We start from the raw sequence: 27407 nt of genomic DNA on the forward strand, positions 1-27407 counted from the left end.
TGGAGAACGGCGCCAGAGGGGCGGCCACGGCCCGCCGCTCGCTGTTCATTGGGGCCAACGAAGGCCGGGTCCCGTCTGGGGCTCCCGACCACCCCCCACGGTGCTCCCCGAAGCCCACCCCGAAGCCCTGTTGGTCCAGCACCATATGTGAGACAGGAAACAGGTACCCATGGGGTTTGTGCAGGAAGACGGGGTGGGGGGATATTTCCAGAAAGACCGCGTGTCTGCACAACAGAGGGCTGCTCCGGGATCCACGCGGCTCCCGTGTCTGGAAACCGGGCAGGAGAGAAGTAAAAAGATGTGGTGTCTGTCCCACGTGGAACGCGCGGTGCACAGAAGCCGTGGTCGGCACGAAGCCTCCACGAGCTCTTAGAGCAGCTTGTTCCAAACTACATGGGACCAAGAGTCTTGTCTCCTTCCTGGCAGCCTGGCTGCAGGGACACCTCCCAGCTGTTCAGGTACCCCGGCCGGGACCTCAACGCATTGGGCCCTCAAGGGCGTCTGCGTGGCCGTGGGAACTCTGTGCTCCCTGCCCACGTTCAGCACGGAATCACGGAAAAGGAAACCCAGACACAAGTGCCCCACCCCCACCCCTCTGCCGCATCCTCAGCCTAAAGAGTGAATGCACCGCCATCTACTAGACTTTCCGAAATCCCCAGAGAACCTCAGACAAAGGCTGACCTTTGACCCGTAACCTGGGACCGAGGTCACGCCCTGGCCTGACCGGTTCTGACCGGTTCCTCCGTGACAGCCACCACGGCTGACCTGTTTAAAGGCTCGGACCCGCTGAGAACATTCTGGTACAAACGCCAGTCCGGATTTTGAATGAAGGGAAACCCTTCTCTTGTGTTACCGGCTCTGCCCCCACTACGGACCAACGGCAGAGCCTCCGAGGGCCACACCGCCAGCCTGCTTACACGGCTGTCCGGCCGACATTCAGATCCCAGCGCAGCAAGCCGCCCGTGTGATACTGTCTCCACACGACCCTGCCTGCCCCTGGTCAACCACCAGTTTTCTCCGAACGACCGGAGAAACCCAGCCATGGTGGGGTAGCCACCGCGCCTGTCGAGGAAAAGGGTGGGAAACCAGTTAACAAGCTGTTTTTTCCCCAAAACACAAGTTCCTTGCATAAAAAGTGTTGTCCCTGGACAAAATGTGAGTCCTGAGTAAGGGTCACAGGGAGACACCACCCAACCCCAGGCCAGTGGGCAGTAAGGACCAGAGCCATCAACACGCCCCATGGTAAACAAGAAAACCAGCCCAAAGGAGCAACCTGCACCAGCTGCCCCAGTCGGGGCCCCTGGCTGCGCAAGGAGGCGCGGGTGCTGGGTTCCCGGGGTGCTTGCCACACCCGGTGCTGGCCGAAGGCCCAGCCTGGCCCTCCTCCCACCCCGCGGCTGCCATGTGAACGGGCTCCAGCCTGGGGGACGCGGCCGGAAAAGCACGGTGTCTAGGCGGAGAAACCCGCTGCCCACGGGGAAGCAGGCCCAGCCTCCCCAGGACGCACGCAGGAGCAGAGAGAAGGGCATCTCAAGCACCTCGCTCCATGATATTCTCTGCACGGCTAGGATAACATGCTCCTCCATGCTGCTCACTTCCGGCGACACAGGTCTGCATGCTAAATATAGAAGCGAATTCAAATGTAGTGACATGTGCACGGAGACCTGGAGCCCAGGCCCAAAACAGCAAAGCCTCTGCAGCATTCAGAACAGAAACCCTGCCCGCCTCAGACCTGCATGCGCCCCCTGCTCTCACCTCTGCTGCCTCCTGACCGCGGATCCTTCTGGCTCGGCGGACACTCAGGGCGATGCGTGAAAATCCGCTCCCAGGGTTCTATGACTCAGCAGAGCGCTCAGCTTTTATGTTTCAGTTGGAATTTACCAGCCGTGCATCCAGGGGGAGGGACCGTCTCCACCGCGTTTCTAGGCAGACGCCGGCAGCCAGCCGATCCCTCAGCTCTCCTCCCCGGACAGGCGTCTCAGGAAAGCCCAGCACCGCTCTGGCCCCAGACCACATAGACGGCTACAGGGTGGGGGAGGAGGCGGTCTGCCTTGCCCACGGCAAAGGCACAGCCCTCCAGACCGGGGCAGCTGCTTTTCTCCGTGTGCACAGCAGGAGGAATCCCGGACTGGGGCGGGTCTGGCCATGTCCTCATGGGGAAACAAGTGGGGAACGCGGCCGTGCTGCACAAGTCCTGTGCACAGAGCTCGCCCTCCACGGCTTCAGGAGAGCACTTGTCCTTGGAAAATCCCCTCTGGATTTTACGTAGCTACAAGGTCAATAATATGAAGGCACTTCGACTCCACAAGGATGTTTTACTCTAAATGGTGAGGTGCTAGGAGGATGAGTGTCCACTAAACCCTGAGGAATGAATCCGACACTAAGACCAGGGCCAGTCGTGTGAGTGGGGGCACACGAGCTCCCCTGACCGGACCTCCAGCCAAGTCCCACAGTGAAGCCCCGGAGAAGCAAAGTGCAGGAAGTAGGCTCTTTGGAAAACGCAGGTCCTACAGGGTTCCAGGCTGCAGGGCACTTAGGAACAGCCGGTCTGACTGCATCAAGGAAACAATTACGATCAGGGATGCAGATGGCCTTGCACTTTGCTGCCCTGCCCAAGACGTTAGCCGCAGCCGCAGCCGCACTGGGTCTAGAACTAGGAGGGGATGAGGGACGAGGCTCCCAGCCGTGGTTCTCCCCAGTTAGGGCCTGATCCTTGGCCGGTGAGGGCCCTACCTGCCCCAGCCAGCCCTGAGCCCACCCTTCCCTCCCACCCCGCCCCTTCAACTTGGACCCAAATGTCCAAATTTCACCCCATCCTAGACCCAGTGGGCGTCATCTGGCAGGAGCCCTCAGAGTGAATACCAGTAACATCCAGCGTGGTCATGAGCACGTGGGACATCGTGGGTTTGGGTTATCCCGGCGCTTGTCCACACCTGCGTAACTACAAATTAGAACAAATTATCATGTTGTTCTGGTTAACACTGGCGCCGTGCCTCCCACCACGGTGAGGACATTCTTCTGGCTGACACTCTCCTGAGCTCCTCGCCAGCAGGAAATGGAGGCCCAGAGAGGCTGGGCAGCTTGCCTGTGGTCACACAGCTGGCAGGTGCTAGAGGGACATGCAGGAGGGCTCCGGAGACCAGGTCCAAACCCCACCCGTGTGGAGGGTGATGGTGCCCTGAGACGAGGACACGAACGCTCGTGGGGACTGCTCCAGCCCAGCGCCCATGTCAGAGGGCGGCTGCTCCCCAGGCCAGAGGGAGAGACAGCAGGTGGTGCACAGCCATGAACTCAGCAATGTGACGCCTAGAAATGTGTCCCAAGGAAATGATAGAATAATGGTGTTTGAGCAAATTCTGCTGGATATTTTTATAGCACTCACCCTGTGCCAGGCACTGCTCTAACAACGTGCAGTACAGCTCACTCAAGGATGATTATGGTATGTTGCCCGTAACATGACACACATGAACGACTGGAAGCATCCTAAAAGTCCACAAAGAGATCGGCGACATCACCGATGGAATGGGCATCTACCAGAACACAGGGTACCATCTGCACATGGCTTGTCTGTACGTACTGACATGGAAGGGTGTAAACAACATCTTAGGTTTTTTTAAATGCCAGTGTGTATATGGGCACCTGGCTGGCTCCGTGGGTGGAGTGGGTGACTCTTGATCTCAAGATTGTAAGTTCAAGCTCCACGTTGGGTATAGAGATTACTTAAAAATAAAATCTTAAAAAAATAAATAAAAAATTTTAAAGCAATTTGTATAATATGATCACGTTTCTATTTAAAAAATAAGTGTGTGCATTAAAGACAGAAATATAGACCAATAGAATAGAGAGCCAAGAAAGACATCCTGGCATATATGGCCAAATGATTTTTGACAAGGGTGCCAAGACCATTCAATGGAGAAAGGACAATCTTTTCAACAAATGGTGCTGGAAAAATTGGACATCCCCATGCAATGGGATAAAGCTGGACCCTTACCCAATACCACACACTGAAATTAACCCAAACTAGATCAAGGATCTAAATGTGAGACCTAAAACAACAAAGCTCTTATAAGAAAACACAGGATCAAAGCTTCATGACACTGGACAGGGCAATGATTTCTTGGATCTGATGCCAAAGGCACAACAAGAAATGGTTGAACTGGGCTTCATGAAAATTTAAAGATTTTGTGCATCAAGAGACACTATCCGCAGAGTAAAAAGGCATCTCACAGAAGGGGAGAAAATATTTGCAAATCCTGTATCTGAAGAGGGATTAGTACCCGGAATATATAGAGAACTCCCCAACTCAACAGCAAAGAAAGAAACAACCTGGCTCACAAATGGGCCAAGGACTTGCGGAGACGTCCCCCCAGAGAAGACATACAGACGGCCAAAAAGCTCCCGAAAAGATGCTCAGCAGTGCTCGTCACTAGGGGAAAGCAGATCACAGCTACGAGACACCGTCTCCACCCAGGATGGCTACTATCAAAAAGAAAAAAAAACAACAACCTAGACAACATCAAGTGTTGGCAAGGATGTGGAAGAATTGGAACGTGGTCCACTGTTGGTGGGAATGCAAAATGGTGCAGCTGTTGTTAACACAGTATGGACGCTCCCAAAAAAATAAAAATTGTATTATTGTATAATCCAGTAATCTCACTACTGGGTAGCAAAGCTGAGAAGAAATATTTGTACCCCCGTGTTCATAGCAGCACTATTCACAAGAGCCAGAACACGGAAGCACCCCAAGTGCCCACTGATGGATGAATAGACAACCGGTCCATCCTTACAGTGGGATACCCTTTGGCCTCAAAAAGGACGGCAGTTCTGACACGTGCAGCAGCGTGGATGGACCCTGAGGACGGTGCTGAGATCACGCAGACACAAATATCGTGTGGTTCCGCTCACGTGATGCACTTAGTTCAAGGTCATAGAGACAGAAGCTGGATGGTGGACGCCAGGGCAGCGGAGGGGGACGGGGACGTGGAGTTTAGTGGGGACAGAGTTCCAGTTTTATGAGATGAAAAGAGGAATGGGGGTGGATGGTGGGGACGGCTGCACGACGGTGTGAATGTATGTAACACCACGGAACCATGCACTTAAAATGGTTAAGACGGCAAGTTTGATGTTGTGTATTTTGACACGATAGAAAAGTGAAAAAATGTGTGTGTGCGTGTCAGTTGCTTTCACAGAAAAATTGGAAGTCTGGAAGTGTATATAGTGAAGTGTAAAGTGGCAACCCCTCCAGGGGGTGGGATCTCAGACGATTAGACTCTTGGCTTCATAGCTTTCTGCACTGTATGCACTTTTTGAAACAGGGAATATGTATTTATTCTTAGAATAAAAACAACTACTTTCATCTTCAAACTTACTCACATGCACAGACCTACCAACAGGCCTTTCATCACTGTGACCAGCACGTCCCTTGCAGACCGTCCTCGCACAGAACTCCGCGAGAGATGGTGTCCCTTCCAAAGCCCCCAAAGGGCTGGGGAGGAGGAGGCACGAGAGCCGTGCTGATTCGCAAAATTTGGGGAGCAGTTTGCTCATTCAAATAGCACCTGTTTTCCGAATGACGAAAGGAGTATATGAGCATCGTCGAGGATTTAGAAAATAAAAGACGCACGCCTAAGAAAACAGCAATCCTTCCCAGTCCTCCAGGAGAAGCTGGGTGTTGAACAGGCCTCCCAAGGTGCACTGCCGCCTTCAACCCCAACTTGGAAGGTCTCTGAAACGAAGGCTGAGCATCCAGGATGGACCACCCCTGCCCACAGCACAGAGGAGCTGCCTGGCAAGGGCGTACTGGGGCACCCTGTAACCCGTGGGCATCTCCACTTTCTTCTGTGCGGAAGGCTCACCGCCACACGGCCATCTCACCAGGTCCCCGGAGGGCCCAGGTCTGAGCTCTGCCCCTGCCCCCGGCCTCCACCTTCCTTCCCGGCTCCTTGTCTGCTATCCTTAGGAGAGCTCGGCTATGCCCCAGACCAGTCCCACACGCGTTTTCTGCCGCCCCATGGCTCCCAGCCGCAGACACACAATTGCTGTGCTAGGCGGCACGTCCATCCCAGAACCAGCACATCAGAATGAGTCTGCCCCTTCCCCCCGTCCACTCTTCTTCTGACCATCGCCCTTTCCTCCATCCACTCTTCTTCTGACCACCACCCCTTCCCCCCGTCCACCCTTCTTCTGACCATCGCCCCTTCCCCCCGTCCACTCTTCTTCTGACCATCGCCCCTTCCCCCCGTCCACTCTTCTTCTGACCATCGCCCCTTCCCCCCGTCCACCCTTCTTCTGACCATCGCCCCTTCCCCCCGTCCACTCTTCTTGTGACCATTGCCCCTGCCTCCTCTCCTCCCTGCGCTCTGCTCCACAGCCCCACCTCCTGCCAGGACCCCTCCCCTGGGGTCCGTCCTCGTCACGCTCATGCCCAGACCCTTCTTGTCGTTCCAGGCACGGCTCTGCCCGCGTGGATGCACCTTCATTATTGTTGCTTTGTGTGTTTTCAGAAACAGCAGAAACGGTATCACACTTAAACGTATCCTTGGCAATTTTCTATGTTTGCTCCTTGATGTTCATGCACATTGGTGCTTGTGGGTCCCATCGTTCTCACCGTGCTCCCGAATGTGAGCAACCACACCGTGCGTCCGTTTCCCACCTCCCCTGCTGACGGGGAGCCCAGTGGTTTCTATCTTCCCACCTTCACAAACGATGCTACAGTGAGCACGGCCCCGTGGGCATCGGACGCATGTCTGCTCAGATGGCTTTGCACAGGTACCTAGCCGGGGAGGGCCGGGGGTGGGCTCAGGCATCAGAAATGCCTGTGTCCCGCGGTGTGACGCTGGCCAGCGTGATGGCTGAGGGGACCCTGCTGCAGGCCTCGCTGCCTCCCTGACTCCTGATGACGTAGCTGGGCTTTGCTATGCCGATTGCCGGCCAGGTTTCCGCATCTGTGATCCTCGGTCCCTCCCGTCACCTTCGTCTTTGTCCCTTACTTGTCCTTGGTTGCTGGGAAGGAGGCCAGTGTGTATTCTGGATACTAACCCTTTGTTGGTAAAGTCTTGGCTAGTCCTTTTCAATGTTAACATTGCCCTCCATCCTGCAGAAACTTCAAACTCAACCATTCTAGCCATCTTTTCCTCTGTTGAGGACGGTTTCTTTCTGCTTCAGAAATGCCTCCCTGGCGCAGTAAGGCTTCCTCCGAGGTTCTTGCTCAGGGATCTTCTCACGTGGAAAACCGAGTGTGCGCATTGTCCGCAGCGAGGATCCCGCCCCTCCCGCCGGTCTGACGGTGCCAGCTCGTCCACGCGCCTCCTGCTGTCATGGGGCTCTAACCACCGGCTGCGATGTGCTGGGTCTTCCTCAGTCTGGACCAGCATCACTATGCGGTTTCGAGAGATGCCTTGCCGTCTGGTAGGGCTCGTCTCCTCCACGCTGCTGCTTTTCGAACTTGGCTTTTGATTCTCCTGCACCAACTTGTCCAGGGCAGTGCAAGCCCGACTTGGACTCTGATTGGAATCACACTGAACTTACAGAGTATTTGGGAGGGAGCTGACATCTCTTTGACACGGAGTCTTTACATGGACTAGTACAGTTCTCCATTTATTTAGGGCTTTTTTACAAACAGTTTTTCAATGAAGTTGCGTCATTTTCTCCGAAGGGGTTTGCACAACGTGCGATCTACCTCCCGCTGGTGCCATCACGACAGGTGTGCCGACAGGTGTGCCGTGACCACTGCCCCCTCTCCTCACTGTCACTGGCAGAAAGTTGCTATAAAGGACCATTACTGATCTTTTTTAGGATTTTAAGTCCTCTCTACACCCAACATGAGGCTCGAACTCACAACCCCGAGATCAAGAGCCCTACGGGCCACTGACTGAGCCAGCCGGGCACCCGTTATTGGTTTTTTTATATTGACCTTGTGCCGGCAACTTCCTGAAATCTCTTCTCAGTTCTGATAGTCTGTTCACATTCTCCAGACACAGAAGTTTTGTTTGTTCCCCTCCCATCTCTATACCCTCCCACTATTTTCCCCGAGCTCCTGTGCTGGACGGGACTCCAGGGCACGTTAGGGAGAAATAGTGGTCATAAGCAGCTTTCTCTTGTTCTGTCTTGAAGAGAAATGCTCCGCATGGCCCACCACTAAGCATCACATTTGCTACAGGACTCCGATGGCTTGTTTCTCAGATTAAAACTTACCGGTATTCCAGCACATTTTTAAACATTGGGGGTGGCTGTTACAATTTATCAAACGCTTTTCCTGCATCTGTCAGGAGAGCTGTCTCGTTCTCTCCCTGTTCCTCGGAGCCACCCTGGTGTCCCCCACCCCACCCTAGGGTCACCTCCTGGACCCATCTTACCATTGCTCCTGGTTGGGGGGTCCAGTCCTGTCATTTCAGGCCTCCATACCTGGGAGAAGCACAGACTTGGCTCTTGAAAGTCTCCCCAAAATGTTTCTGAGTGAGTGGTGACAGACGAGGTCACCTCGGTGCTGGTGGGAACTCGTTCGTAGGCCCCTCAGGAGGGGGTGGCCCTTCAAGGGTCCGAGCACCGCCCTCCCCAGGTCTTAGTCTCAGCTCCCCTCAGTGAAAGTTTGTCTGCTCTTCCAACCCCCCGTGGGCACAACAGGGAAGGCCACGGGCAGACAGAGCCCCTGCCCACCCAGCCCCAGCAACAGATCCGAGGTCATAGCTGCGGGTTTCCACGCAGTCTTCTGACCCCGATGGATCCCTCTGCCTCCGCCTGCCTCGCTCTCTGTCCTATAAAATGAGCTGAAGCCAACTCTGGCCCTTCCACCCGGCGTCCTGGGGCGGGGACGTGCAGGCAGTTCTCTCGGGCGGTCTTCATGGCCACCTGGCCAATGATTCCATTTACCTCGGAAACTGCAGCTCCATCTACCCTGACGCAAACAGCTTTGAACACGATGCCATCGTCTCTGCTCCCCTCTGGTTCTCCACGGTACAGTCAGCTTCCCGGAATCTGAAGCCCAGGGCGTGAGCGTGGCCGCAAGGGTGGACAGGCAGTGTGGACCCAGGGACCCCGGCTCCCACCGTCCACCTGCCCTGTCCTGCAGCAACTCTGAGGCGGCAGGGCTGAGGTCAGACACCCTGAGGGACTGTCCTCCAGGCCCCAGGACAGGCCACGCAGAGCCACGGGCAGGGACAGCAGGGCCGCAGCCCTCCGGTCGTCCTAGCCAGCCAGACCGCTTGGCCGTCACACGTGGCTGGAGGTACCGCCTAAAACACTGTCTTTCCTCGGAAATACGTGAACCTCGGTGTGCTGAGGTCCCCCCTGACTTGGACCAGTGAACGAGTCCCGCCTCCATCCTCAGTACGACGGCTGTGCTCCAGGAAGATTCTCGGCACATCTCAGGTCCTCCTGAAGACCGCAGATGGACCCTTCACTGCTGGAGGACAAATGCCTCCTGGCGGGTGCAGCACGGATACCATCAAAGGGGCTTCACCCACAGACGTTCCTGGGAATCTGGCAACTCTGTCCCTGGCACCAGCGCCACAGAGCCTTCCAGAGGAAAGCCCGTCCGCCTGCAGCGGAGTCGCGGGGCAGGAAACCAGACCCCTTTGTCGCTGACGCACACAACTGGTCAGGACCACACAGGAGAGGTTTGCCATCCAGAAGCTCGGACAGTGGGCCGTTCCCACCCTGCCCATGCCCGCCGGGGAGCCACTCCTGCCACCAGTGTGTAGGGAGCCTGGGGACACGCACCGGAGAACGGAAGACGGAGGCCCACGCGTGCCCGAGCAGCAGAGGCCCCGCTGGGGCTGGGAGGGTGCGATGAGATCGAAAACCAAACATTCTATCTTCAATAGTACCTTCCCCGAGATCGACTGCGATTTTCCAACAACCCTGGGGCCACACTCACACGCGTGGGACACGAGCACATGATGGGAATGCATTCAGGGCCCATCCTGTCTCCAGGCCCTCGGGAGGGGGGAGCTCGCTGCATCGGCCCCGCCTCCAGCCGGAAGGGGCGGCTCTCACGCCCACCCGCACCCACACACCTGGGCACGCTCCGCAGGGCATGACCTGAGCACTGGCTGCTTCTAGAGCCCGCGAGCCCCAGCCTCAGACGCCAGCTCCTCGCCTGGGCTGTTATTCCTGCAGGTGCCACACAAAGCCTTCACCCAACAGAGGCAGCCCTGCCCCTCCTGTGCCCTGACACCCTGACCGCCCGCGCTCCCGTGCCCACAACGGTCACCAGGGGATGGAGCGCACTCAGCACCGAGCGGCCCCAAGTCACCGGACTCAGGGCCTCCATCAATGATGGGAGCGTGGGGCGCGGGGCTGGGGCAGCAGGTGTGCAGATCTCCCGCGTCCCCAGGAGCGCCCTGTCCCCCCTGACCCTGCGCTCCTCTGGTTGGGACGTCCCTTGAGCCCTCTCCCTGCCGTCACCCCGGGGTGCAGGGCGAACACGGACTCATTGTGCTCGGGGCTAATGAGCGTGTTTAATCCAAAGCCACGGCAAAGAACAGCCCGTTCATGCTTCGGGGCGTCGTGGCCGTGGGCCTGCCGAGCACTGGAGAGAACACCCCTTTCATGAGGGTCATAAACACGGGACACAGCTGCCTTTGTTCGGCCACCAGGGCCCAGCCCAAGGCCCCGCAGGCCGGCTGGGGAAGAGGCGGAGGTGACCGTCTGTCGGGCAGAAGGACCTGAGCAGGACACCCTGCACTTCTCTGGCTGGGGTGGCTGACCGCCAGCTCACCGAGCCTGTGCTGGGTGCCTGTGTCCTTGTGTCGTCAGCCCTGACGCGACCCAGCTAGGCAGCGCCCGGTGCCCTGGTGTCCTGCTGCGCGTCCTGCTGTCCGTCCCTTCTCCGGCACGCCTCTGGTGATGCTCTGGGCTTGCACAAGCCGTGTCCTCCCCCGACCCACACCGCAGCCTTTGTCACCTGGGGAAACTAAACGCTGTGCTGAGCAGCTGAGCCCGGAACCAGCCTTCCAGTCTGGCGTGTGCTGCCGGACGTGGGCACGGAGGCCCGTGCGGGCGTCAGAGTTTTCAGCCTCAGGATGTGTGGCCAGCGATGCCCCAGGGAGCCGGCCGGCGGCAGGGCAGGAGACTAAAGCAGTGAGCAGCTGGGGGTGCAGGTGAGGGGGCTGGGGCCCAGCGGCGGACCGGCCATGCTCCAGCCCCCGGGAGCCACACACCCGGCCCCAGAGGCTTGCGTCCAGAGCTGCGTGCGTCCAGGACCAGGAGCCAGACTTCGAATTTTGTCTGGGGCTTGATCCGCTGCTTTTAAAAGGGGAGCTCCTGCGAACCCAGCTGCTCCTGAGGAACCATCGACTCCGGAGGGGCCTTTCCAGTGTGAGGCCTGCTACTCGGGGGCTCCCCTGGGGTGGCTGGGGCACTAGGCTTGTGTGTTTCCTGCGGTTCCTCTACAACAAGAGGAGAGGAGGACGTGTCCACAGTGTGACGAGGGGACTGGACTGCACAAGGGTGTGCAGGGGTCTGGGATGAGAGGCTCCTGCAGGTGCGGCGCCCGGGCCTCACTGGGCCTCACAGCCCCGCCCAAGCAGCGCCCCTCCTTCTCAGAGAAGCCTGGGCTCGGACAGGTGAGAGGAGTCCTGCCGCCCCAAGAATGAGGAGGCCAGACTGGACTCAGACTTCTGGCTCTCGAGCCAGACTTTGGAAGACCTGCCCCGACGGATGACCGGCAAGCCGGCCGGGCCCGGTGGACAAGGGGGTCAGCAGCGGCGGCTGACGGCACACACAGGCCTGCGTTGTGGGTCGGCGCTGTGGAGGGAGCCACCCCACGGTCCCACGGAAGGCTGTCCGAATGAGACTGCGGGACAGGGGTCCGCGGGCTGTGCCCCCCAAGGGGAGAGGGCCGATTACCAGGTCCCTCCAGCCCAGGGGTCTGACCACACAGTGGGCCGCCCACCCTGCTGGAGAGAATAAGGCTGCAGCTCATTAGCCTCCCGCGGACCTGGCTCCCAAGTTCAGGCAGAATTTCAGATGGAAAAAAAAAGTCAGTGAAGTGAGAGCGAGCGTTAATTAAACCACAGTGAGTGACGATCGAGTGGCTCCGAGAAGGGCTGCGTGGCGCCAGCGGCTCAGACCCCACGCGCCCGTCGCGGGGACCGGCAGGTTGCCTCTGGCTTCCCCCTCAGTCCTCCTTCCTAACCTGACGTCGCTGCGGCCTGCTGGCTTTTTGCCAAAGCCTGCTTTGCTTTCATTTCCTCCCAAATGTTGACGGAAGAAAGATGTTGAGTTTTAATTGATTTCATGCCATTTCTCAAACCAATTTCTCTGAGTGGCTGTTCTCAAGACAAGTCGCCGGCAAGCGCCGGCGCCCCAGTGAACCCCGTGTCCGCCGCGCCCCAGTGGAACCCCGTGTCCGCCGCGCCCCAGTGAAACCCCGTGTCCGCCGCGCACGAACATTTCGCTGTTCGCTAAACCAGTCCCACTGACGAAGGAATTTGCTGCCAACGCCCGGTCAGGAGTGCGGCCTCCAGAATCACGGTGCTGGTTCCTGCAGAAATAAAACTGACAACACGGACCCCAGCAGTCTGACGAGTCCACAACAAGGAGCCCCCAGAACACCCTCCGTCCACCCTGGGGTCCGGCCTGCCTTCCTCACACGAACATGGGAGGGCAGAGCCTACCCCGGCCAGCGCCCTCTGCGGTAGGAGAAAGGCCTCAGGACCAGGCCCGCTGTTAACAGGGGCAGCTGCCCTGTTCCCACGAGAACAGCCTTTCAGGTGCCCTTCGTGGTGCCACCTCTTAATTCTGTTCCTGACTTCAGCTCACTGACTGCACCTCAGTCTGGGACCCAGCGGTGACCCCACTGTAATCTCTACTACCGACCAACCTTCCTCTCCCTGACTCCTGAGCCAGCTTTTGGAGTCAGCTCTGCAGGGATGGTGCATTTGTTGGGCTGCCCAGTGCTGGCTCTGGTCTAGACTCGTGCATGCCCCACCTGCCCCAATCAGCACGACCACTCATCTGCTCCCATGTCTGCCAATTCTCCTAACCTCTGGCAGAGCCTTGATGTGCGCTCTTGCAGGTGAGTGTTTCAAGAAATATTAATCCAGAGATCATTCCCTGAGCTTGTTCACAGAGGAAGCTATGTAATGGCTTTTACACGCACACACCACCATTTCTAAAATTCTTCGTAAACAGAAGTTGTGGGAGAAAGAGAAGGAGGGCCAGGCCTTTCCCAGGTGTGTCCCTTACACTAACTGAACCTTCCGTAAGTCTGCTGTTTCTCCAAGCCATGGTTGACACCGGCTACACTTACTGGGATTAGAAATTGTCTCATTCCACATCCTCTTCCAAGTACACAGAGTAAAGTGCCCTGGTCCACCTGTGGTCATTCCAAAGGTGCACTTGAAACCACAACAATGTGGCCTCAAGCTTAGAGTCTTGTTTAGGTGGCCAGCTTTCTGCTCCTAGACCCCCCTGGACAGAAGGCAACACCTCCAGACCTTCCTCAGTTCTCCATGGGGACAAAGAGGAATTTCGGAACTCTTTCCCAGGTAGTGGCGGGCGAGGTTAGGTCAGAACTAACTCACCTTCCACCTAAGACAGCAAAATGCCGAGAGGACAAATCCCAGGGCCCTCCTACACTGAGAGAGAAGGGGGTAACCGAAGAATCACAGCACCTTTGCCTAAGGGTGGCCACCGCCCTGCCCCTGAACCTCTGCTCTTAGCCTCTTGGGGGTGAGAACCCTGTATTTGCTCCATTGGGGGGTTTGCTGGTCACCCACCTCATGCTTGAGCCCTTGGGGATCAAGCCCACCCACACTGCACCCAGACTCCGAGGGGCTGAAGAGACGGCTGGTTTGGTCACAGCAGGGAGCCCCCCACCTGAGGAGTGGTGACCACAGACTGGTCCTTGCACAGCAGATGACCCAAGTGGCACCAAGGACTCCAGGCCGAGCTGGGTCTGATGTGGTTCCGACTAGGTGCCGCCAGCGGCCTGGCAGGTGCAGACATGACCTTCTCTGGAGAAGGGCATATTCATACAAGGTCTCCGAGAAATCCTGCAAGCAAATGTTCAAGGACAGCGGTGAACATGAGCCTAATGCTAGCCAGGAAACCAGGGAGCAAGGCAAACGAGCAAGAACCGAGTTTTAAAAAATAGAAGAGACCCATTCAACCTTCATGCATTAGAATTAACAAACACGGTTACAAAAGAGCAAGGCTTCCTGTTTCTTAAAGAGACTGTATTTTTAGAGCCGTTTTAGGCTCACAGCAAAACTGAGCAGAAAGCAGAACTCCCGTGCACCCCTGCACCGTCTCCTCCTATTTTATTTAAGGGAATAAGTTACAAGCTTGACAATAACTTCAGGGAGTAGAAAACTGTAAGAAGTGATACGTCCAAGCTGAATAAAAAGAGAGAAGTTTGTAAAAACAAATATAATAACTGAAATCAGACACCCGATGGACACTTGGTGGCAGACTGGGCAGCAGAACAGAGAAGTGGTACACGGGAAGGTAATTCAGAAGAAATAACCTAGAATTAAGCACAAAGAGACAAAAAAAAGAGAACACCCAGAGTAGGGGTAAGAAAACAGAGACAGGGGCACCTGGGTGGCACAGCGGTTAAGCGTCTGCCTTTGGCTCCGGGCGTGATCCCGGCGTTACAGGATCGAGCCCCACATCGGGCTCCTCCGCTGGGAGCCTGCTTCTTCCTCTCCCACTCCCCCTGCTTGTGTTCCCTCTCTCGCTGGCTGTCTCTCTGTCAAATACATAAATAAAATCTTAAAAAAAAATAAAAAAGAAAGAAAACAGAGACAGAATGAGAAGCTCTCTCAGAAGGAAAAATGAAGGGAAAAAACCTTAGAAGCAGAATCTGAAGATATCATGACCAAAAATTGTCTGGAATTGATGAAAGACAACAACTCCAAGATGCAAAACGAGGCAGAATCTAGACATATCATCACGAACCTCGAGGAGAAAGCAGCAAAGATGAAGAGAAAACGCAGTCTGCCGGAGGAACAGAGCTCGCGGTCAGGGGCAGGAGAGTGACGCAGACTTGACATCGGAGCAGTGCGAGCGTGAGGGCGAAGGGACAGCGGCTAACTACGCTTCAGAAACACCTGCCAAACAAGAATCCCAGCCCCGTGAGAGTATTTCCACCCTCACTCTTGAAAGAAACAAACGTTCAGACCTGAAAAGGGGAGGATCAGAGAGTAGGAAGCGAGTTCTGCACAGAGGAAGCTCTACGGGTGTGCCTGGGGTGGGAGGTGATCCCAAAGGCAGGAAGAAACAGCAACAGAAGTGCTAAACATGTGAGGAAACCAGAACCAAGAAGTGACTGCGGAAAGCTAACAACATCTCCAGCGGTGTCACAGAACAAACAAGATGGAAAAAGTGCCAGCAATAAAATCATAAAATTTAGAACAGGGATAAGCCAAGTTAAAATTTCCCAAGCTCCTTTTTCTTTCTTTCTTCCTTTCTTTCTTTCTTTCTTTCTTTCTTTCTTTCTTTCTTTCTTTCTTTCTTAATTTCTTAATTTCTTAATTTCTTTTTCTTTCTTTCTTTCCTTCTTTCTTTTTTAAGATTTTATTTATTTATTTGACAGAGAGAGCCAGCAAGAGAGGGAACACAAGCAGGGGGAGTGGGAGAGGAAGAAGCAGGCTCCCAGTGGAACATGGAGCCCGATGCGGGGCTCAATCCCAGGACTCTGGGATCACGCCCTGAGCTGAAGGCAGACGCTTAACGACTGAGCCACCCAGGCGCCCCCCAAGTTCCTTTTTCTTAGCTGGGAGGAGGATTTGGATAGGGTTAGCCCTCAAGGAGTTGATTTTTTCCTGCTACTTTTTATCATAATCATGAAAATGATAGAAAACGTAATATACGACGTTTAGACAGAAGGGGGGGACCCCTCAGTTGATGCAAAAGGAGGAAAATAGTGCAGCTAACAGAATAACACAAAACAAGACAGATTTCAACCCAAAAACATACATCAGCGAAACCATTAAGTAGAAATGAAGAAACGTACTTCCCAGGCAGGAGCAAAATGGCAGCGATAATGTCATAACGTTGGAACCTCCCCAAATTTCCTCTCAACATAAAAATGGAGCAGTCAGCACCGCAAAACAGAACAAATTACAAACGTCTTCCACAAAACAAGCTGACCAAACCCTGCCGCTCCTGTCTTCTGACCGTCGGGTTAACAAACCACCCCAACACTTAGAGGCTTAGAGCAAGCATTTCATTCTGCTCGGGGGCGGGTGGGTCAGAAACTTGGTGAAAGCTTAGCCAGGAGGGTCCTTGCTGACCCCTGAGCCGTCAGGTGCAGCTGTGGGGCTGGGGCTCCAGGCCAGCGTGGCTTACACACCCATGTCTACACGCGCGAGGGTGGCTGGGAGCCCAGGTGCCCCCCTACCACACGGCCGGTGGTGTGTCCCCAGGGGCATGCCCCAACACGAGGCCACGAGGCTTCCCTACAGGCAGCCAGGCGCCTCCAGCCCCGTGAAGGGGAGGGAGGTGGGCTCTGCCTCCCAGAGGGGATTAGCAGGGGACTACAGACACGGCCGCCTCCGACACCCACACAGTGTGAGCAAGTTCGCACCGTCGACAAGGGCCTCGGCTTGGGTCCACAGCGCGGAGAGCCCAGAGATCAGTAACAAGCATTTACCTTGAAAAGAGGGTCCCCATTGAGGTGGAGGCTTGGCCAGACAGGTTGATCTTGTCAGAGCATAAACGCTTATGCAATTTTTCGTGGATAACAAAGAGGAAACTAAAGAAATTCTACCATAAGCCAAGTTAAATGATAACTAACAAAATGGGGAAAGTACATGTGACTCATATCACAGGTAAAGGACGAATATCCCTAAACTAAAAGAAACTTCCAAAATTGGGGAACCTGGGGGGCTCAGTCGTTAAGTGTCTGCCTTTGGCTCAGGTCATGATCTCAGGGTCCTGGGATCGAGCCCCTTGTCGGGCTCCCTGTTCAGTGGGAAGCCTGCTTCTCTCTCTCCCTCTGCCCCTCGTCCCGTGTGCGTTCGCATACTCTCTCTCTCAAATAAATGAATAAATAAAATCTTAAAAAAAAAAGAAACTTCCAAAATCAAAGAAGAAGAAGAAAGCCAAACAACCCCAGAGAAAAATGGAAAAAAATGGGCAAACTATATAAACTAGTCACATAAAAAGAAATGCAAATATCCTTTAAATACATGAAAAGACACTCAACTTCCTATGTTCAGAGAAATGCAGGTTATAAAATTACACTGAAATTGCCATCTCTCCCCCATCTGGCAGCCCCCCACGAATCTGACAGCACCTCCAGCTGTGGAGGGAGTATCGCGCTCGCACACTGCTGGCACAGCACACACGGGGTGCACGTGCTGCAGAGGGGACGTGGGGTCCACGGCACGTCACAGACTCGTGTTCCCTTGTCGTCTGGGAATCCCTCCTCTAACAATCACGCCACAGATATGCTGAACCACGCGAAAGCACGTACGCACGAGGCTATCTCAGAGTAAAACTACTTCTAATAGCAAGAGACCGGAAACACCCCAGACGTCCGCGGACAGAGAACGGGCTGCCACACGGGGGAGGACCCCCACCTGCACAAGAGGAAGGGGACAGGCTCTTCGCAGGGACACGGAGGAAGAGCTGAGGCGCAGCATTAAATGAGAAAGAGCAGAACAGGGTCACGGTAGGCTGCGTTTTGCCTAAGATGGGAGAAGGCATATGGAAAGATGTATGCATTTGCTTAAATTATGTTTAAACAGAAATATGAACTAAAAAAAGACTTAGAAAATATTGCCGCCAGCAGAGAGAGAAGAGGATTTAAACACAAGGATGAAGCCACTCTTCCCGGAACACACTCTGAGTTAACTTCTGGTTGTTCTAACCTAGAACGGAAACAGAAAGTCCAAGGAAAACAGAGCAACCCTGAGAAGTAGAAAGTGATGTGAAGGGAGCCTAGTGCGCTGTATCTTGACGGCAAGAAGAAACGCAAAGAAATCGTGACCCTTTTTCGCTAACCACATTGTCGTGATTATCTTGAAACTACCACGCACACAGTAGACCACAGCAAGAAGGAGTCACATCGGTGTTGCTAGGGGCCACGAATTTCAGCCTAAGGAAAAAGAGAAATGTAAAACCAGAGAAATAACCATCTCGTGGTCTTCAGTTTGAATCGAAAATATCAGAATAAAAGGATGAAATGGTTCTCATAGAATTTCTTCTAGTTGATTCTGCTGAAAGTCAGGAAAGTCATGACCAACCCAGCAGCCACGAGCTCCCCCAACACTCAGCTCTGTGGGTCTGTCCCCTCAAAAGACGTGCTGATACCCAACCAGCATGTAAACGTCCTCAACACATGGGTATCGAGGGAGATAGGAACCGAAGCCGCAGGACGCGCGACCGTACACCCACCGGCAAGGCTAAGGCCCAAGAGATCAAATGTTGGCACGGACGCGGAGCCCCTGGAACTTTCGCATCAGACGCATGGCCATTTGGGGGAAAGTTCTGGCAGTTTCTCATGAAAGAAACGATATACCTACTCTATGAGGCCCCCATTCCACTCCTAGGAATTTCTTCACAAGGGAAGATACGGCCGCAAAAAGATTCATAAAGATATGTTTGTCATGGAAAATCATGTAGGCTGTATTACAGGAATCCATTTCCCCAAATGTCCTCCCTAAACCACGCAAGTGATTTCACAGCATCAAACATTCCTCATAAAGCCACACACTAGGCGTTACTTGAATACAGAAAGTACCAAAACCTCAAAGTCACTAGGAGGGAAAGAATAATGCCAGCAGATCCCAGCGCCAGAGCCCCTCACCCGCCAGCCCACCTGCCCCACTGCAGGGAAAGGGAAGGATGCGGCTCACGGGGCCGGGGGACGCGGGGAAGAGGTCAGCCACCCTCCACACACCAGCACCAACGTGTCCGGCCAGCTGCAGGGAGGGGCTCGCAGACCCTGCACCCCAACCCCGAGCCTAACCTTGAGCCCGAGCAGGTGACCCAAGTGACTAAGAGAAAGCCAGGTGAGCTCTGGAAAGTGACCAACTCACTTAACAGAGGCCAGCGTGACATGAAGGCCACAAGGGTCTGAGAGGTCAGCCTTCTAAACACAGAGCTTTGGGGAGAAGGACTGCAGCGAGCGGCCAGTGAGGCGCGAGTGAGGTCTGCTGGTGAAAGCCGCTGCGCCAGTGCTGAGATCCCGTTTTGATGGTGCCTTGTGGTTACGTGAGACGTTAGCACGAGGGGCACCTGGGTGAGGGGCAAACAGAGCTCTGTGCTATTTAGGTGATTTTTCTGTAAGTCTGGAGTTTGTTTAAAATAAATCTTTTAAAAAATAAACACATAAAAAGAGGCTTAATGTCACTAATGGGAAATGCAAATCAAAACTGCAACGCGACACCACCTCACATTTCTCTGTATAAATGGGCAAGGACAGCAGGTGCGGCGAGGCGAGGATGCGGAAAGAGGGCAGACCCCGTGCCCTGCTGGTGGGAACGCGAGAACCGTGGGGACCTTCCTCTAAACACTAAACATACAATTACCGTGTGGCCCAGTAATTCCACTTTTGGGTGTGCACCCGGGAGAACTGAACGCAGGGTCTTGAAGGAGTATTTGTACACTCGGGTTCCCAGCAGCGCGACTCACGCTACCTAAAGCAGGGAAGCAATCCAAGGGTCGCAGACGGACGAGCGGACAAACACAGCACGGTCCATCCACACTGGAATGCTCTCCAGCCTTGACAAGGAGAGAAGTCCTGACACGTGCTACAACATGGATGGATCACGAAGACGTCACGCGGAGTGGAATAAGCCAGTCCCAGAAGGACAAATCCCGTCTGACCCCACTCACGTGAGGTCCCTAGAGGAGTCACACCCATGGGCACAGAAAGCAGGAGGGGGGGTGCCAGGGGCAGGGGCGGAGGGGGACAGAGTTCAGGGTTGCAAGGTGACAAAGTTCTCGAGACGGGCGGTGATGACCTCTAAGCAAAGTGTTCTGCTTAATGCCACCGAATGCACACTTAAATGCGGTTAAAATGGCCAATTTTATGACCCATGAAGCTGACCTCCGTCTCCCGCACATGTTGATGGGTCCCTCGGCTCTGAGGACCAAGCCGCTTTAGCAGCCCAGCCTGTGAGCAAGTGTCCACGGCTGCAGCGGCCTATCCAGCCTGCTCCAGGCCCGCGGGCCCCCAGAGTCCCCTCGCCGGCTTTCCCCAGGCCCTCTGGCTGGCCTGCTCCTCTGTCTCCTGAGCAGCTCCCTCAGACCCCCAGTCAGGGGAGAAGCCAGGTCAGGGGCTCTCGAGGAATTGGGAAATGCCGTGGTGGCTCTGGTCACAGCAGAAACTGAACACGTGCTTTCACAATGGCTTCAGGCACGTCTGACCACTGACCGCTCCCAGAGGGCAAAGACCGAGTCCATCCTTGTTCACTGCACCCCCCCTCAAGTGAGGGCCACAGTGCCTGGCCCTGAAGAGTGACTGATAAAGGTTTGACAGGAAGGAAAGTCTGGTGGCATCAAGCCATTGGGTGGGGCCAGGACAGTGCTGACCGAGAGGGTCCCAGTGGTCCCCAGGCACGGCATCGAGTCCGCAGCTCCCATCCCGCGAGCATCCTCCTATGTGCCCAGGCAGGCCTCTGCTGTCCCGCCCTCTCCCGAGAGGTGCATGGCCACGAGGAGATCAGATGTGGGCAGAGTGGGCAAGAGGGAAGGTCTTACATCTCATCTCTTAAAGGGAAAAAATTCAGCTTGACTTTACCTCCTGGCTTATGTACTTGCAGTATTTCATTCTTCTTCCAGGATCTTAACTCAGAGTCAGAGAAAACCAGCCTGGAGAGCAGGAGCCTGGAGCAGGTGTGCGGGAAGTCTCCCTGGAGGCCCGGCTGCTTGCAGGGAGAGCCCCACCTTCCTCTCTCCCAGGGCCAGTCAAGAACATTCTGCCTGCCTCTGGCCCCTCCCCACCGCTCCCTGCTGAAGACCCCGGAGTCCTGAGGACCTGTGGCCTCCAGGTGCTCCCAGAAAGAAGTGCGTCAGGGCCAACAAAACCCAGCCCCGCTCTCCTCCTGGAACTGTCCTCATTACCCCTGTAATTTTACACCGAGGAGCCCAGCCCAGAAAAGCTTGGATTAGAAACTGCAAACCAGAAAAAAAAAGAAAAAGAAAGAAAGAAAGAAAGAAAGAAAAGAAACGAAACGAAACGAAACTGCAAATCAACAGAATCCCCGTTTATAATACAGAAGACTCAATACAAAGAACTTGTGTAATATAGCACAAACTCAAAAGAAATTTCCAGAAGGCTCCGGCACACTGATCACTGGAGGCACAGGCACAGCCACATTAGGAAATAAACAGCCACAGAGCTCCGCGGGGAAGGAAAGGCCATTTAGAGGACCTGCCAAGCGAAGCTGGTAAGGCCTGTTTCTGTTAATTATTTCCAATATTGTAATGATCAATGTGAATGACGGCTGCAGAGGGGCCGTCAAACCAGAGAAGGCAGATGTGGCGCTCCGCCATCCGCCGTGATGGGCGGGTTCAGCCTGGTGGCGGGACTCACAGCTCCACACCCTGCTGCCCTCCCAGGCATGAGTCTGCGCTTTCCGGCTCAGGGTTCCTGAGGGCCTGCGCTCACTTCCCCTGGCAGAACACGGACGGAGGGGACCCCGGGGACACAGGCTGGCCTGGCCACGCAGGGCAGGGAAGAGGGCAAGGCACACACACCAGGACCCCAAAAACAGTTCTGAGCCTCAGCAGGGCCAGATCCAACCCGAAAGCAATGCGCTTACACAGCAAGCCCGTGAACTGTGTGGGGCTGGGCAGCTACGGCAGGTCAGCAGCCCACCCGCGCCCCAGCCCCCGTGGGCCACGCGGCTCTGCGGAGCCCCTGTTCCAATGTCACCTCTGCCTCCAGTGCTGGGCGCGTACATGGGTGGGCACCGTGGGGCGTTGCTGGAAATGCACACGCACCGTGTGCTTCTCCCCAGTGAGCCCCCTGCACTCCAGCGCCCCAGAGAAGACCCGGGCCGTGGGCTCACGTGATGCGGGGTCCACACCGGCTCGAGGTCCTGAACTGGGACAGCAGCTCCCAGAACCGCCTTCTGTGGCACACGTCCCCCAGCTCACGCATGGGTCCTGCCCCGGAGCTGTCCTGCCCTCACCGGTCATGCTCCCTCGCCCACACACCCATGCCCCGCACACCTTGATGCCAACGCGTCTCTAGTTTCCCTGCAACACACCCACGCTGCTCTGTCTGACCGACCGTAAAGCCCTAAAATAAAATACAGACGTGAAGAAAGTTCATGAGGGTTGTTCATGAAGGCCAAGGATTAAATCCAACCCAAAACTCTAGTTGTAAGGAACCGATTAAGAAGAGAGCTAATTATGCAGACACGACAAACCATCTTGTCACTGATTTTTGAAAATACTCATGAATATGACATATAAAATGATTATGGTGTGGTCCGGATTTTGTGTGTGTGGTGGGGGTGCTGTTTTCTGCCCGCGGACAATCAGGAGGAGGCCAGCAGGTGCCTAGATGTGGGGAGCGGAAGAGCACCGGCTCATGGGCTCGGCCACCCTAGCGCAGGGCCGCAGGCCGGGCTGCTGGGACAGCGGGGATGGCTTCTCAGGGCTCCAGGGGCTGGCAGCCCAAGCTCAGGGCGCCTGCGCAGCAGAACTCTGATGGGAGCTGCATTCCAGCCACGTGCTCACACAGCAGACAGACAGACAGAGTGAGCTCTCTGTTGCCTCCTCCGGGAAGGGCACCAATCCCCCACGGGGGCCCCACCCTCGTGACCGCATGCAGCCTTCATCAGCACCCAGAGGGCCACATCCTCATACCAACACACGGGGGCGGGGCTCCAACACACGACTATGGGGACACGGTCTGTCATGATGGCACCTAACCTGGCCCGGTGCCCGGAGGGAGGGCCTCATGCCAGGATCTCCAGGGGATGCCGGCTTCGGTGGGGGGAGGCCCGCGGTTGCTTCCCGGAGTGCACATACATGATGCTGACCCGAGAGGCCTCTTCAGGGGCAATAAGCTGGGAGGTCTCGATCCTTCCCTGAGGTCAGCCACAGCCACGAGCCTTCAGTGGAAAGTCCTGGCAGAGGACAAGGCGCCATCACGCTGCACCGGACCGTGGCACAGCACTGTGACTGCTGACCCTAGGTCCAGGCTGAGCCCTGGAGGAGACAGCCTGCCTCTCGGCCTCACTGGGGACATGGCGAGTGTGGAGGTGGGGTGTTCAGGGCAGAGCTGAGGATGCATCTTGGCCCCAGGGGAGGACCCTTATGTGCCAGGACTAAGAGGCACAGATCCTCATTTGGGACAAGACCCTTCCCCATTTCGGGTCTCGTGCTCCTCACTTCTAGATGAAGCTTTGTGGTGTTGTCATTTCATCCTTTGTAGGATGTGGCCCCAGCTTGGTTCCCCCAGTGGCACCTCTTCTTCCTGCCTCAAGATTGGCCCCCGGGCCTCCTGCAGCCCGTCCCTCCTCTCAACGTCGTGCCCGTGCTCCTGAACGCAGGGAGAGAAGTCAGAACAGTGCCTGGCACGGAGCACGGTGAGGTTTTTATCATCACTATTTCCTCTTTTTTATCATTGTGTTTTTTGTTATGCCGCTGTTCACAACCTCATAGATCTTGAGAGTATTGGGAACGCAGAGCACTGGGACTGAAAGCCCCACCCCTGGACTCACTACCGTGATGCCACCAACAGCCACCAGGGAAAGGTGGACTCTGCAGGCTTCTGGGGCAGCAAGCACGTGGGAGCGGCCGGCTACGGGAACATGCGTGTGGCCCTGGGCGCCTGAACCGCCTGCCATGCTGCCAGCCCCTCCATCCCCCCCGGACCCGGTTCTCAGTGGTCGCTGTCCCTGCCGACAGTAAATGCCACAGTCACGCCTGTGCGAGTCTTTGCAGTACAAATTAAGTTCCAAAACGATAAGTATGTACAGTGATGCATCTGTTTGCCTGAAAATCCTATTTAGAACTGGAATCCTAACTTTCATCAGCCCCCAACTGAAACGCACCATTATAAAAGTTCCTTCCTCACCATATTCTTTTTGGGAGAAAGCAGGTGTGTCCGGATAAGGAGTAAGACGCCGGGCTGCTATTTGCCTTCCCCACCGTGGCAGGACCCCAACCGGCTCAGGCCTGTTGGTGGCACAGTTCTTTACAGCCACGGAGCAGCCCCAGGTCCAGGCCCTGGAGCCCAAGACGACTGGGCTGGGCAGGGTTCTTGCCTGAAAACACATCAGTGTTCTGCGGACCTATCCAGGAAACACTTCTCAAGGGGACATAATACTCCTTCGTACTGAAGTTTACAAGGAAGAAAGCAGGGCTGTGCGTCATTAATGTTTAGGAAAAAACATTGCAGGCAGTTGCTGAAGCAAGTCTTAATTTATGGGCACAAATCAACCTTCAGAAAGGCAGTGAGGGCCTAGGAGGGTCCCGTGCCCCTCCTCATCCTACACCCTGGCAGACACAGCACCTGGTGCCTTCTCCCCTCCACCCACCCTGAGGTGGTAGGCAGCCCTCTGCATCCGTGAGCAGGCACTCCCGGCACCTGCCGGGGCCCTGCTTCAGCTGGAGCACCCAAGCGGCGCTTCCCGTCTCCTGCTGCTCTGCCAGTCACCACCCCTTTCCCTGTATTTGCAGACAACATGCAACAGAGAGTCTTTAAGGCATTCCTCTCCGCAGGAAGAGAACACCAAACCCAACCTCAGGTGCCGAGCTGGAAGGACCTGCGGACAATCCTGCTTCCCCCAAGAGACAAGGTCAAAGGGACAGGCCGGAGGTGTTTTCTAGGAAAACCGTCCAGGCCGTGCCTCCCCTCTGACTCCTGACCCCGATCAAACCCTTCATTCTGTGGCTTCCGAAATTGTGAGCCTCCAGCAGCTACGCCGCCACCCCCGGAAATAGGAACATCTGAAATTAAAACACTAGACACCAAGGGGGGAGGGGGCGCAGCTCAGTCGGCCATGCGGAAACGCCCAAGTCGCTCGGACCCCTGGACCCGCGAGCACCTGCCCGCCCACCCAGGGCCGGCGTCCCTGTGAGCCCAGAGGCCCGTGCACCTGCAGCCCGCTCCCAGGAGTTCCTGGGGAAATGGGCGCGATTGACACAAGTGGCGGAGGGCCTGCGGGGGTGGCCTGGAGAAGCAGAGAGGACCCCCGCCCCAGGCAGGGGCGGCCCGGCCGCGGACCCCGGTCCGCGGAACGTCGTTCTGCCGTCCCCCCTCCCCCACCACCCCCGGCCACCTCCAGACTCCACCCCGGCCATCCCGGGCCGCGGACAGGACGAGAGGGCGCTGCCATCCGCCACCCCACCGCGCAGGGCGCCCGGGCCCGGGACGCCCGGTGCCAGGCGCGGGCGCAGCGCAGAGGCCCGGCTCGGCGGCGCGCAGGGGCCGGGGGGCGGCCGGCGGCTGCTCACCGAGGCTCCCCGCGGGCGGCGGGCTCCGGGCGGCGTCCGACGGCCCCGCTCGGCCATCGCAGAGGCGCTGCGGCGGGCGGGGGGCGCGCGTCACCGCGGGCGGGCCCCCCAAACCCAGGCCCTCCCCCGACACTCCCCGCTGCCGCCTCCGGGCGCGGCCCCGCGACACCCCAACCCCACCTCTTCTCCTTCTCTGCCCGTCTCATTCTTGACAAGGGCAGGTTTGCAGTCCAGGAAAACCCGGCGACGATGCTGCTGAAAACACGCCAGGCTGCTGCGCAGGGCGGAGGGAGGGGCAGGTGGAGGCCGGCCGCCGCTGCACCGCGCTGACCGCCACCCACCCGGCGCCGCGGGTCACTCACCCACATCTCGCGCTGCGTATCGGGCCGCGGAGCCGCCCGGAAGAGTTGCACGTGCGTGTTTTAACCATTAACTCCCGGCTTCTGTCTCCGAACGCTGCCTTCCACCGCCCAGATGAGAGGGAAATGCTCTTTGGAGGCTTGCATGGAACAGTCCTATCGGTGCTCCGGATCCAGACCCACAATTCCATCGTGAAGCCGTGGGCTCGGGGGCTGCTGGCCTCAGGGTCCCAGCCCCGCCACTTGTCGGTGCCCTGGGGCTGGGGGTTCACCTGTAAAGTTAACCTGTAAAGTTCACCTGTAAAGTTGCTGGAGGGGTTCACTGAGCTCATAAAAGTGGCAGGTAGGATAAGTATCCAATGAAAACCTATGCACAGGGTAAGATGTCCCCTCAGGGAGGACACTCCTTCTCCCACACTGAGACTTGTAAATCAGCAGATCCCAAAGTTCTGTGCATGGAGAGCAAACGTATTTGCAAGTGGATGATTCCTTGTGCTGGGCAGAGCTGCCAGGCCCCCTTCACCCTTTCTTCCTGGACCCATGCGCTCTGGCCACAGGAAAGCCAGCACCATTCCTTGATTATTGTCTGAGAACACATTTGATAGCACAGAAACTCAGGGGTGAAGGGTTGTTCTCCCACCGGACACTCTGCGGCACATTAACAACGGTCCATTCCAACATTCTCTGCTATCTGGGTGACAGACACAGAGTAAGACTTGTGAGCCCCACAGTGTCAGCTCCTTGCTGCACGCCCTTGTTTCCCTGGTCAGGTGGGGGTTAGTGTGAAAGCGAAGAAAGCACTCTGTAAGTCTCCGGATGACATTCCTGGTAGAAACCTGGTGGACTGGATAGAAAACTATCCCCAGGTAAGTCTTGACTGCAATGAGGTCCATTGGAATCCACGTGCCACCGGAGGGCTGGCTGGTCCCGGGGGTGTGCGGCACGGCTCCGTGTTGGTCTCAGCTGCTGAGAGACATATCGGAAGGCATGGCAGCAGGCGTGGTTGGAAAGATGGAGGTCGTCGAGCCCGTGTGGACTCACCCTCGCGCTGCTACTAGCACTTTGTCCATGAACTGTGTGTGCAGGGGAGCAGTTGGTTGACATCCGCGGAATGGGTCTTCTCCGCCTGTCAGCAGGAGCACCTGCTGAGCATGCATGTGGAACACAAGTATTTTCACATCTGAGCCCACTCCAAAAGGTCCATCCACCCACCTGCTCCTTCCCAGACCTCCTTAACCCCATCCTCCAAAGCTGCTGCTTCTCGGTCCCCGGTCATCGTGTAGGCGAACAGCTACCCTTCCAAGGAAAGAGGGGAACCAGACACGCTGCTGGCAAATGCCATTGGGTAGACTTCCCTCTCCATCTCGAACATCCGACAGGTGAGGGACACAGCCAAGTTGGAGAGGACTTATCATGTGCACCCTACCCACAGCCTTGGCTGTTTCCCCCAGAGTGGCCCAAAGGCTCTCCCCTCCTCAAGGCACAAAGGCAGACATTGGCGAGGCGAGTGCCCGAATCCTGGGGAAGCACCGAGCTGGCTCTTTCCTGTGGGGCCGCAGCAAAGGGGCCACCATGAAGTGAGCAATCTTAGACGAGGGAACAGCGTGAGAAAAGTCACTATAACTACAACTTCTCTATACATTTGAACGTTTTTCAAGACCAAAGGTAAGTAAG

The 27407-nt window shown here is 56.1% G+C and overlaps 1 protein-coding gene across 28 annotated transcripts in view; it reads right to left on the reverse strand.

Annotated features, from left to right (window-relative positions):
• JAKMIP3 (Janus kinase and microtubule interacting protein 3) overlaps positions 1–25724 on the reverse strand; it is a 111089-nt gene extending 85365 nt beyond the window's left edge. For 11 of the 28 annotated variants that reach the window (XM_087862542.1, XM_087862546.1, XM_087862544.1 and 8 more), the window contains exon 1: positions 25555–25722. The gene's annotated coding sequence lies outside the window, so the exon portion shown is untranslated. Of the gene's footprint in view, positions 1–1755; positions 2743–20698; positions 20926–25374; positions 25515–25554 lie in introns of those variants that run through there. The other 17 variants (XM_087862554.1, XM_087862552.1, XM_087862548.1 and 14 more) reach the window with 7 other exon arrangements.
• Between the last annotated feature and the right edge of the window lie 1683 nt (positions 25725–27407).

This window comes from Ursus americanus, chromosome 6 (genome assembly GCF_024610735.1).
Source record: "Ursus americanus isolate L20-20 chromosome 6, mUrsAme1.1.p, whole genome shotgun sequence".
NCBI classification, from domain to species: domain Eukaryota; kingdom Metazoa; phylum Chordata; class Mammalia; order Carnivora; family Ursidae; genus Ursus; species Ursus americanus.